The sequence below is a fragment of the Nomascus leucogenys genome, chromosome 5, assembly GCF_006542625.1.
Source record: "Nomascus leucogenys isolate Asia chromosome 5, Asia_NLE_v1, whole genome shotgun sequence".
In the NCBI taxonomy this organism is placed as follows: Eukaryota; Metazoa; Chordata; class Mammalia; order Primates; family Hylobatidae; genus Nomascus; species Nomascus leucogenys.
Genome location: NC_044385.1, coordinates 90,729,960 through 90,742,887, shown reverse-complemented (window position 1 = coordinate 90,742,887; position 12,928 = coordinate 90,729,960).

The window sequence follows — 12,928 nt, the reverse complement described above, 5'->3', positions numbered from 1 at the left end:
TATTCTTTTTATAGCTACATAGTATTTTATTGTGTAGGTATACCACATTTTGCTATTCATTCATTCATTCAAAAACAGGTTGATTCCATAGCTTGGCTATTATTAGTAGTGCTGAAATAAATATGGGGGTGCAGATATTCTTTTGATATACTGATTTCCATTTCTTTGGGTAAATACCTAGTAGTGGAATTACTGGATTGTTAGTATTTCTATATTTAGTTTTCTGAAAAACCGTCAAACTGTTTTCTTAATGGCTATAATAATTAATATTTCCACCAACAGGGTATGAGTGCCCTTTTGTCTGTGTCCTCCTCAGCATTTGTAATTTTGTTTTGTCTTTTTGATAATAGTAATTCCAAGTGGGGTGCAGTAATTGTGGCTTTGATTTACATTTCCCTGATAACTAACAATGTTGAGCATTTAAAAATATACCTGTTGGTCACTTCTAAATCTTCTTTTTAGTGATGGCTATTCAGGTTTGTAGCCATTGTTAGTAGGATTGTGTGTGGGTTTTTTGTTTGTTTGTGTGCTGTTGATATGTTTGAGGTCCTTTTATATTCTGGATACTAGTCTCTTGTTGGGTGAAGAGTTTGCAAGTATTTTCTCCAATTCTACAGGTTGTCTCATCATTTTGTTGTTTTCCTTGCTGTTCAGAAGCTATTTAGTTTAATATAGTTTCATTTATTTATTTTAGTTGTTATTGCCTGAATCTTTGAAGTCTTAGCCATAAAATCTTTGCCCAGACCAATATCTTGAAGTGTTTCCACTGTTTTTTTAAATTAGTTTTATAATTTCATGTCTTGCATTTAAGTCTTTATCACATTTTGAGGTGATTTTTTCTGAGATAGTTTTTTATATGTTGAAAGACAGAGATCTAGTATCATTCTTTTGCAAAGAAGTCGTTTTCCCAGCACTATTTATTGAGGAGACTGATCTTCCCTAATGTATGTTCTTGGACACCTTTATCAAAAATCAGTTGACTGTAAATGTATAGACTTATTCCTGGGTTCTCTATTCTCTTCCATTGACCTATTTGTCTATTTTTATTGCAAATCCTGCTGTTTTGGTTACTATAGCTTTGTAATGTATTTTAAAAACAGGCATTGTGACCTTTCCAGCTTTGAATATTTTGTTAAGGATATCTTTGGCTTTCTGGGGTCTTCTGCAATTCCCTGTGACTTTTAGGATAGTTTTTTATTCTTCAATTTCTGTAAAGAAGCTCACTGATATTTTGAGAGGGACTGCATTTAACCTATAGAATGCTTTGTCAATATAATCATTTTAACATTATTGTTTATGATCCATGAGTATTTTTATTTGTGTTCTCTTCAATTTAATTAATCAGTGCAAGGCAGTTTTTGTTGTAGAGGTCTGTCACTCCCTTGATTAAATTTATTCTTAGATTTTTTGGTAGCTATCATAAGTAAGATTTTTTTTCTCAACTAGTTTTTCATTGATGTATACAAATGCTGTTAATTTTTGTATGTTGATTTTGTAAGCTGCAACTTTAGAGAATTTGTTTATAATTTTTAAGAGTTTTTGGTAGATTCTTTAGGTTTTTCTAGGTGTAAGATCATGTCGTCTGCAAAGAGAGACAATTTGACTTCCTGTATTCCAGCTGAATGCCTTTTATTTCTTTCTCTTGCCTGATTGCTCTGGATAGGACTTCCTGTACAGGATGCTTGGGTACCCACGGTACCAGCAGTGGTGGTGGTAAACAAACCCTTGGACCACTATGTAACATATACAGACATCAGGGGCATATGCAATGTTGTAGGTCGGCTGGTACCCAGGTCTCCAGGAGGTTTGATAGCTGCCATTGGCAAGATGGATAGGCTCATCATTATGCCTCTGGCAGCAAGCACATGGACAGGTGGTGGTGGGCAGAATGGGCCTATCCTTAGGCCCCCAGACAGTATTTGCAGGCAGCAGCATTGAGTGAGCAGGGCAGATAGATCCTCAGGCACTTGAATAATTTGTGTAGTTGTGGCACGAGTAGTAGGAGAAGCAGGCCTATCTTCATACCCACAGACAATGTGCACGGGCACTGGTGGTGGTGGGCAGGGTGCATTAATCTCCAGGCTCCCAGACAATGCATACAAGTGCTGCTGGCAATGGAAGTAGCTTCCTGGTTGGATGTGGGAGGATGTCAGCCTGGCTGGCTCTAGGAATGTGGAGATGTAGAACTATTGGTCCCAGGGCAGGACATAGTCTGGTGGGAGCTGAGCTCTCAAAATAGCACCAGGCTGCAGCTTCTCAGGTCTCAAGAAGTGTGTGGGATCCAACACAATTACCCTCTGTAGAACAGTGCCATTGTGTGGACTCCAGGGAATTTCCTCTGCTAGTCTCAGGGCCTGTGAGGGTCAAAGAGCTCTCCCATGACTAGAATTGCAGGAGTCCATGATGGGAATGTGGGCCATTAGAGATCTCTTGTTTACCTTTTATCCATAAAGCGTAGTCTCTCTTGGCTCCTGACTGATCCCAGCCAGGCATGCTGTCTCACTTCCTTCTCCTTTTATATCCCAGAGGTTCCCAGTCACTTCTCTGCTGAATTCTAGTGTTTTCTCTTAGAAGGTCTATTTGATAGGTGATTACCTACTCACTGTTTTGATCCTTCTTTGTGGGAAAGGTGAGTGCTGGGTCCTTATATTTATCCATCTTTCTCCAATTTTAAATCAGTGATCTTTGGTGCTGCTATGGTAGTTGTTTTAGGGTGGCATGAATTTAGCTCATATAATATGACAAACTTAATAAATAAATATTATGTGTGTTCTGACTGGTCCACCTACCAGCCATCCCCCACCACTCCCCCTCCTTATGGGACTCCCTATTTCCTGAGACATGAAAATGTTAAAATTAATAGTTAACGGTAAATAGTTATTATTAACTACTATTATTAACAGTTAATAGTAGGGTTCTACCATGGCCTCTGAGCGTTCAAATGATAAAGAGAGTTCCATTCTTTCTCTTTAAATCAAAAGCTGGAAATAATTAAGCTTAGTAAGGGTGGCATTTGGAAAAGCTGAGACAGGCCAAAAACTAGGCCTCTTGAGCCCAACAGTTAACACAGTTGTGAATAAAAATAAAAACTTTTTGAAGGAAAGTAAAAGTACTATTCAAGTGAACACACAAATGATAAGAGAATGAAACAGCCTTGTTGCTGAGGTGGAGAAAGTTTTAATGATTTGGTTAGAAGATCAAACCAGCCACAACATTCCCTGAAGCCAAAGCCTGATTCAGAGCAAGGCACTCACTCTCTTAAATTCTGTGAAGGCTGTGAGAGGTAAGGATGATACACACACAAAGTTTGAAGCTAGCTGAGGTTAAACCATGAAGTTTGAAGAAAGAAGCCCTCTGTACAACATAAAAGTACAAGATGAAGCAGCACATGCTGATAGAGAAGCTGTAGCAAGTTATCCAGAAGATTAAGATGAGATAATGGTTGAAGGCAACTACACTAACCAACAGATTTTCAAGGAAAATGAAATAACCTTATATTGGAAGGAGATATCTAAGACTTTCATAGCTAGAGAGGAGAAGTCAATGTCTGGCTTCAGTGTTGTCTTGTTAGGGGCTAAAGCACCTATTGACTTTAAGTCTCAGCCATGCTCATTTACCATTCCAAAAATCCCAGGACTCTTAAGAATTGTACTAAATCTACTCCACCTTTGCTCTATAAATGAAACAACAAGGCCTAGATAACATCACATCAGCTTATAGCATGGTTTACTGAATATTTATTTTAAGCCCATTTTTGACACCTAGTGCTCAGAAAAAAAGATTCCTTTCATGATATTACTGTCAATATTATTGCTTACACTATATCTAGTCACCCAAGAGCTCTGATGCAGATGTACAAAGATATTAATGTTTTCATTTCTGTGAACACAATATCTATTCTGTAGTCCATGGATCAAGGAGTAATTTTAAATTTCATGTCTTGTATTTTAAGAAATACATTTTGTAAGGCTTTAGCTGCTATAGATGATTTTTCTGATGGGTCTGAGCAAACTAAACTGGAAACTTTCTTGAAAGAATTTACCATTTTAGATGCTATTATAAACATTTGTGATCCGTGGGAGGAGTTCAAAATATCAACAGTAACAGAAGTTTAGAAGAAGTAGATCCTAATCTTCTTGGAAAATTTTGAGGAGTACAAGACCTCAGTGAAAGAAATAACTGCAGATGAGGAGGAAATAGCAAGAGAACTAGAATTAGAAGTGAAGCCTGAAGATGCAACAGAATTGCTGTGATTTCGTGATAAAACTGGATGGATGAGAAGTTGCTTCTGGATGAGCAAATAAAGTGATTGTTGAGATGAAATCTACTCCTAGTAATAATGTTGTGAACATCATTGAAATGATAACAAATAGTTTAGTGTATTACATAAGTTTAGTTGATAAAGCAGTGGCATCATTTGAGAGGACTGACTAATTCTGAAGTTCTACTGTGGGTAGAATGCTATCAAACAGTGTTGCATGCTACAGATAAATTTTTCATGAAAGGAAGACTCAATCAATACATCACACTTCATTGTTTTCCTTTTTAAAAGATTGCACAGCCCAACCTTCAGTAGCTACCATCGTATCAGTCAGCAACCATTGACATAATCAGCAAAAAGATTATGACTCACTGAAGGTGCAGATGATTGTTAGCCTTTTATAACAATTAAGAATTTTTAAATGTTGGTATGAACACATTTTTAGACATAATGCCTTTGCACACTTAATAGGCTGCAGTATGAAACAAAAAAAAACTGTGTGACTTGCTTTATTGTGATATTTGTTTTATTGCTGTGGTCTGGATTTGTACTGTAATATCTCTGAGGCATGCTTGTATTAAGTTTAAATTTCTTTCATCCATTTACCTTTGTGCTGAAAAATATTAATTTTCTCCTAGAGCGGGTGTGTGTGTGTGTGTGTGTGCACCAAGAAAACCAAATTTCTTTAAGAATACCATATCCTTTTACAACTCATCCCTCTAAACTTATTTTTCAAATTTTCTGGAATTTTCCATTAAGTATTTTTCTTTTTTATTTGTAACCTGTTACATTATTTCAGAACTTAGTCAAATAGCACCTCCTTAGGAAAACTCTCCCAGACTTATCAAGAAAAATTAGATGATTATCTGTGATCCCTTCACTATTAAACTATAATTACTATGTTATGTGTCAACATTTATTGAAGCTATCCTCTTTAGCTATTCCTTCTTTTCCTGAGCCCCATTTCAATGTCGTAATGTACAAGTTCCTTTACCTTGGGATCACCCGATATTTTTTTATCTCCAGGACATGGAATAGTTTCTCATAAATATAAGACACTGAACAAACGTAGGGTAAATTAATATATAGGGGAATCTGAATAATTGCTCTTGCAGAGAAAAAGCTCAGTGACAATAGATAAAACACTAGTGAAGGAAACTATTACCATAAAAATATCTTCAAAACTTTGTTCATATATTTTCTCATTATTTTTATTTCTTTTTAAGTCAGGCAAAAGCTAACTACCAAAAAAGGTGGGGGGAGATGTTAATAAATTAACCTTTATTTTGTACGCCATCTTATTTATCATTATATCAGAAATTAGTGAATTACATTAATTATAATTACCCAGAGAGAAAATAATTCTGTCTTCTAACCACTCTGTTGATTATGAATTCAGCATCCTGAAGAATAATATTCACATATGGTATATTTGGAAAATACAGAAATATGCTAAACTATTAATATTACTTCACATCACAGAAATTTTCTTCAATTCACTTCATCAATAGCATTATCAGTAGAAACAGCAGCTCCTGAAAACTCTTTTCTGTTTGATGTGTCTCAATTAATTAACTCTGAATGTGTGAAGAATATATTTTCAAACAATATCAATGATTTTCAAATTTTTTATAGAACATATAATATGCTTATTCATCCTACACATTTAGGCAGTCACAGGCACTTGCAGAAACAGATGTTCATGATAGTATATCAGCATACAGACGTCAGTGTTATATTGTCTCAAATATGGAGCCTTAGTTTTTAAACTAGTACTTAAATCAGCATCACAGAGTTTCTCAGTGATTTATATAGTCCTTCATTTTAGTAAACTAGAAACTGGTCCTCAAAAGCAGCCAGCCATATAACAGACCTAGATGTGCAGAAAAACTACCAACGGATTTTGCCAAAGAACCAGATGCTGTCTTTGGAAGAAATTTTCCCAGCTTGGCATCAGAAGTTTGCAATGTCATCCAAATGATTTCTCTACACTTTGGAAGACAATATTTTCAAATAACTTAAGCACATAAAAACCAATTTGAATAGCACTAAAGCTAAAGCCTAATTAGTCTTTAGGGATTAGATTAAGGTATACAACATGCCCCTTCATCACTGTGTTATATTTTTAAATTTGGATTTGAAAAATAACAAAAACTGTTTATATTTGTCTAAATGAAATTTTATGGTAGAGATGTGTGTTGGGAAGAACCAACTATGTGCTTATAACAATGTTCAATCATAACAACCTTCAAGGTTTATAAAATTATTTTACAAGTCTGTTCCACTCATGGGATAAAATAACAACAAAATTGGAGAGGTCGTTGTACTGGGGAATTGCTCTGGACAAGCCTGTGTTTGTGTGTGTCTTCTTTCTGTGTTTCACTTTCTTATGATTATTATTTAAAAACCTAATACAATTAGTAAAACTCAGTTTACTACTCAGATGTAAGAAACTAAAACATACATAAGTTCACAGAACAAAAGAAAATCTGGGCCTGAACAGAAACATTAAGTGAGCTTTTTCTCTTGCATATAAAATCCAATAGCAGTTAAATATTTTAGAGCAAATTCTTTCTCCTGAATTGGACCATTAATATAAACCTTTGATTTTTCATCTTGCACAGTGTTGAGAAATTTTGATAAAAATGTTTATATAATTCTCAAAAACCTGCACAAAATTTTGAAAATACCCATTTTTAAAGAAATATTTATTCACATTTTATTAAAATACTAAATTGAGCACATTCTGCAAAAACATGGAAGAACATTTTCTATATTTATGTATCTGTGCAAACATATTTAAAAATGTTTTTTGCTAAATGAGAATTATTTGGGTTTTTCAGGGTGTATGAAAATATCTCTGTAATATGATCAGATCAAATTGATTTAGTCACTGTTTGGAGTTTGTTGCAAATTTTTGGAATATATGTCCTGTATCTCCAAAAGTAATATGTATGAACTTCAAATAATAATGAAAATAAATTCCTTTAAAATGTAATTGCCTGACATTCAATTAAGAAATTATAAATCAGTTAATTTCCTAATACTGAAATAAATTTGGCTTATGGTAATTTACTTCTGAGGCAATGTGAAAAAGAATCATCCAAAGATACAGAGAATGATTTGAGATTATCTTAGGGATGCGTGCTTTGTACTTTTCTTTACTTCTACATGAAAAACATAGATAATTTTTCCTTAGTGTGCTTTTCATAAAATAGGACAAATTCTTGTGGACATAGGTCGTTCAGAGGAACAAAAGTGACAAATTCCAAAAGATAAGACTTTTAAAGTAGTTTATCAATGTCCGATTTTGTGGGCAGGTCACCAGAACCTGCTAAACAGATATTAGCATGGTTAGCAGTGGAGTCAACAGATCTAACAGACCCATCCAAGCATCAAATGAAGAAAGCAGCCAAGAGCTTTGCACAGACACAGATGTTAATGCTAAAAAATTTATTTCAGACCTTGGCATCGGTGTTCTTTATCTGTCAAAACATGTCCTTTGTGTGGCTCAGCTGCTGGTTCTGTAGAGGAACATAAAGAGCAGAGGAGAGTGGGAAAAGAATATTAGTTACATTTATTCTTTTCTATAAAACACTACCAGAGTTTAGTAAATTTTTTTGTATCTTGTAAAATAATGAGGGACATAGGTATTTCATATTTATATTATGTATGAATTAAAGGCTTTTGTACTGAAATTCAGTACTTTAGATAAAATATATGAATAAATCATATATTTATTATAAATCAAAGTATATATTGCTAGCTTTATTGAAACATATTTAGAAACATTATTTTGTTTACAGCTAACTCCCCAAGAAGTTAGGGGGAACCAAAAAAAGTATAATATTCATTATTTTAAAAATTAAAATATAGTGTTTAGGAAATTGATATAGTAATTTTTTCACTAAAAGTGGTTGTAATTTTGCAGTATATAAGTATACTTATATTGCAAAATAACCTTTACATAGTAATTCAGGTAACATCTTCATAATATATATTTTTGACAAATATAGTGATTTCTTACTGAACACTTTATTTTTCAAGTCCTACAATTTCTTCTAATATCACATTTCTTGGATTCAGCACTCCCTCTTCATTGCTAGGGCTACCACCACAGCCCTCTCCGTAGCTAAATAGCAGCAAATAAACAGTGAATAAGCAAACCTTTAGTAGTAATTATTTCTTAAGTTAAAATTGCATAGGAACAACTCATTCTTAGTTACAATAATTTATAATTATGTGAACATAAAGCAGTTACAAATTGCTGATGGAAACTAAAAGAAAGGAAGTTTGCTTTCCCCTTTCAAAAATGAGTATCTGCAAAGGAGTAAGTTATGGTTGATGTATAAGGTGAGATTTTCAGCAGTTACTAGATATAGGTAGGTATCAACTGTCAGATAATTAGTGTTCTATTCACTCTACTTCTTCACTTTGTCTACATTGTTCCCTTGAATTACCATAATAGAAAAAACAACTAAATAAAGTAACCAGAGTAAGCATGAGAGGACAGGGATAATGTAAGAGTAAAAATTCAATCATATTCAACACTTACTACATGGCAGACCACATGTTAAATCTATGTTACATATCTTACTTACCGAATCCATAAAACATCCTAGAGAGTAAAGTGTGTAAGACTTTTTCCCAGTAAAGGCCTGGGGACTTTCAGGCCTTTGGTGATCTGCAAAGGCTACCCACCTCCTAAGTGGCAGGACTCAAAGCTTTGGTGTCTATCTCCAAATTTCATGCTCCATCATGGTTGTAATCAGTGGTAAGCAGGAAATGTTTAACCAGTATCTATTTGGGGAGCAAAAGGGAGAACCATGATTTCTAGTCATCCTAATTAACATGGCATATATGTTCCTGCAGTTGATTTTAAGCTACAAAAGAGTCATCAGTGGATATGATATTCAGAGAGATGTACAGTTGGCTTTGACAGCCAGAGAAAGCAGAATCTAGAATCCCGGTGCAACTTATGGTAACATTCTGTTTTGAAGTTTATCAACTAAATAAATACATATCTGCTGTGAGCTTTATTAAATGAAAATGTTACCACGTTATAAATACTTTTATTAGTCCGTCATCACTGAATTTTTTATTTCCTAAATTTAAAGACATACATTACTTTAAAAATATTTGCAGTTACGCAGTGTTTTATGTAAGTCTGGTGGCAACATTTAATCTAAGTCATGATACCTTACTGTAGTAACTCTAACTGGCACTTATCTTTGAACTGGGGCTGAAATTTTGGGCAAAAATTAAACTGGTAAGTTTAGTTCATATTCTTTAACAATCTACTTTGGAACTGCTGTAGCATGAATGTATATGTCTCCCTAAAATTCATATATTGAAACCTAAGGCCCAGTGTAACAGTATTAAGAGATAAGGCCTTTAGGGGATGATTAAGTCATAAGGGCTCTCTCATGAATGGGATTAGAACTGTTATAAAAAGGCTTAAGGGAACTAGCGAGGTTCTTTTTGCCCTTGTACTTCTTTCATCATGTGAAGATACAGCGTTTGTCCACTCTAAAGGACATAGCAACCAGGCACCATCTGAAAACCGGAGAGGAGCCCTCACCAAACTTTAAACACCTTTTGGATTTCCCAGCTTCCAGAACTGTAATAAATAAATTGCTATTGTTTATAAATTTTCCAGTCTGTGGTATTTTGTTATAGCAGTACAAATGTACTGGGTCAGGGACTTACTAAGCTGTCTGCATCATCCTTTTCACACGTTTGAAAGTCCACACAAATGTGTTTATGGATGACAATTTAAAGAAGCTAAATATAAAAAGAAGTTCTCAACCTTTGGTAATTGTGTATTATAAAGAAATGAATTCAAGGAATCTCTGAGTTATAAATAAATATCATAGTGTAGTGAATATTACATGAAATTACATGGTGATTACAGTAATAATGATTTTTAAATACATATTTCTTAATTTGAAAGTTATTTTGGCTAGACTTTTGATGGAAAGCTAGTCTTTGACAAACTAAGACCTTAAATTTTGTGTAAAGTATATATACCTAAGTAACAATATGTTCTTCGATTTTTCCCATGTGCCTTACATCCTGATTAAATGATTTATTCAATAAATGACCCCAAAGTGCTTATGTGACAGTTTCTCCTAGATAGATTATTAAGTCATAATATCAAGTTTCCTGATAGCATATACAGTACGATTCCACTTTTGAAAAAATTACGTGTATTGGCAAATGCATGAAGTTTTTGGAAGATTACACATCAAGTCTTTAAACAATGATTTCATTTAACCAGTTCTCCACTGAAGTAGATAAGGTCATTTCTGGGTTTTGTTATTGCAAGCAGGGTTGTACTGTTTAATCTGACACATACAACTTTTAGCAAGTTTATCCAGACAATAAATCAATACCAGTGGAATTTCTGGGCTTAAGAGCTTGAGCATTTTAAACTTTTATGTATATTACTTAATAAAAGTTTGCGTCAAATACACAACTCAGACTCTGAATACATCATTCCTAGAGTCTAATCCAACTTCTGTCCCTTACTAGTTGGAAAGTTTGGATTTTAGTTTCTACTGTAAAATAGGGAAGATGATTGAAAGAAAATCATGGTTTATTGTGAACATTAACTATATTACAAAAATAGTTGTATAGTTAGTACCTAGTGCATAATAAGAACTATTTTATTGGAAAATACTGGATGTTACCTAAGAGTTATTTCTCACTGTGGTCCCATAAAAATTATCTTAAAAAGCACTGCTCTAGGCCGGGCATGGTGGCTCATGCCTGTAATTCCAGCACTTTGGGAGGCCAAGGTGGGCAGATCACCTAAGGTCAGGAGTTTGAGACCAGCCTGACCAACATGAAGAAACCCCGTCTCTACTGAAAATACAAAATTAGCCGGGCATGGTGGTGCATGCATGTAATCCCAGCTACTCAGGAGGCTGAGGCAGGAGAATCGCTTGAACCCAGGAGGCAGAGGTTACAGTGAGTGGAGATCACACCATTGCACTCCAGCCTGGGCAACAACAAAGCTCTGTCAAAAAAAAAAAAAAAAAAAAAGCACCGTTCTAGCACATGTGCACTTCTGGCTATGGTAGAGTATGAGGAAGTATAACATTGCTGCTGATGCAGATGTGGCCTGTTTGAAGTGGCCACTGCCATGATGCTGGCTGCAGTGGAGGGGGCACGGCCATGGCTGCATGCTCCATGGAGTCTGTGGGAGCCGGGAACAGACAGAAGCCCCGTTATCTTCCAAGTTGGAGGGGTGGGAGCACCACCCTCCTATGCACAGCTGCAGCCACTCAGTGGTGGCTGTGGATTGGGGCACCTCTGCACTCTCTGGGGTCAGGAAATACCCCGTGATGGTTAATACTGAGTGTCCACTTGATTGGATTAAAGAATTCAAAATACTGATCCTGGGTGTGTCTGTGATGGTGTTTCCAAAGGAGATTAAAGTTTGAGTCAGTGGGCTGGGAAAGGCAGATCCATCCTTCATTGGGGAGGGCACAGTCTAATCAGCTACCAATGTGGCTAGAATATAAGCATGCAGAAAAATGTGAAAAGGAAGACTGGCCTAGCTTCCCAGCCTATGTCTTTCAGGATCCTGTACTGGATGCTTCCTGACCCCAAACATCAGACTCTAAATTCTTCAGTTTTGGAACTCAGACTGGCTCTCTTTGCTCCTCAGCCAACAGATGACCTATTGTGGGACCTTGAGATAGATCGTGTGAGTTAATACAACAAAATCCCTTTATATATACATATATATATACACACACACACACACACACACACACATATATATACACGTGTATATATTAGTTCTGTCCCTCTAGATAACCCTGACTAATACACCCCCTTTCCCCCATAGGCTAGGAAGTGCCTGCTTCAACTGCCTGGCCTCTCCCTGCTCCTGGTGCTCACCCTGATTTCAGAGCAAAGCTGTGGTCAAGCCTGGGTGTTGCGGGAAGTCAGGGACCCCGTGGCAGAGGAACATAAATTGTGAAGAGTTCATGGACATTTATCAGTTCCCCAAATTAATACTTTTATAATTTCTTACACCTGTCTTTACTGCACTGAACATAAATTGTGAAGATTTCATGGACATTTATCAGTTCCCAAATAATACTGTACTGTAACCATATATATATATATATATATATATATATATATATATATATGATGGAATACTACTCAGACACAGAAAGGAATGAATTAATGGCATTCACAGCAACCTGGATGGAACTACAGACTATTATTCTAAGTGAAGTAACTCAGGAATCAAAAACCAAACGTCATATGTTCTCACTCATAAGTGGGAGCTAAACTATGAGGATGCAAAGGCATAAGAATGTGATACAATTAACTTTGGAGCCTCAGGGGAAAGAGTGGGAGTAGGGTGATGGATAAAAGGCTACAAATTGGTTTCGGTGTATACTGCTCAGGTGATGGGTGCACCAAAATCTCACTAATCACCACTAAATAACTTACTCATGTAACCAAATACCACCTGTTATCCAAAAACCTAAGAAAATAAGAAGTTCAAAACCTAGCAAACAAAAATAGATATATAACTTTTAAATCCACAATTCATTCAGCCATTCTGTTTTCGATTAAAAAGGTTTTTTGGTTATTGCTGTGGTTTTGCCCATTCAAATTGTTATAAGAAACCAGTCTTGT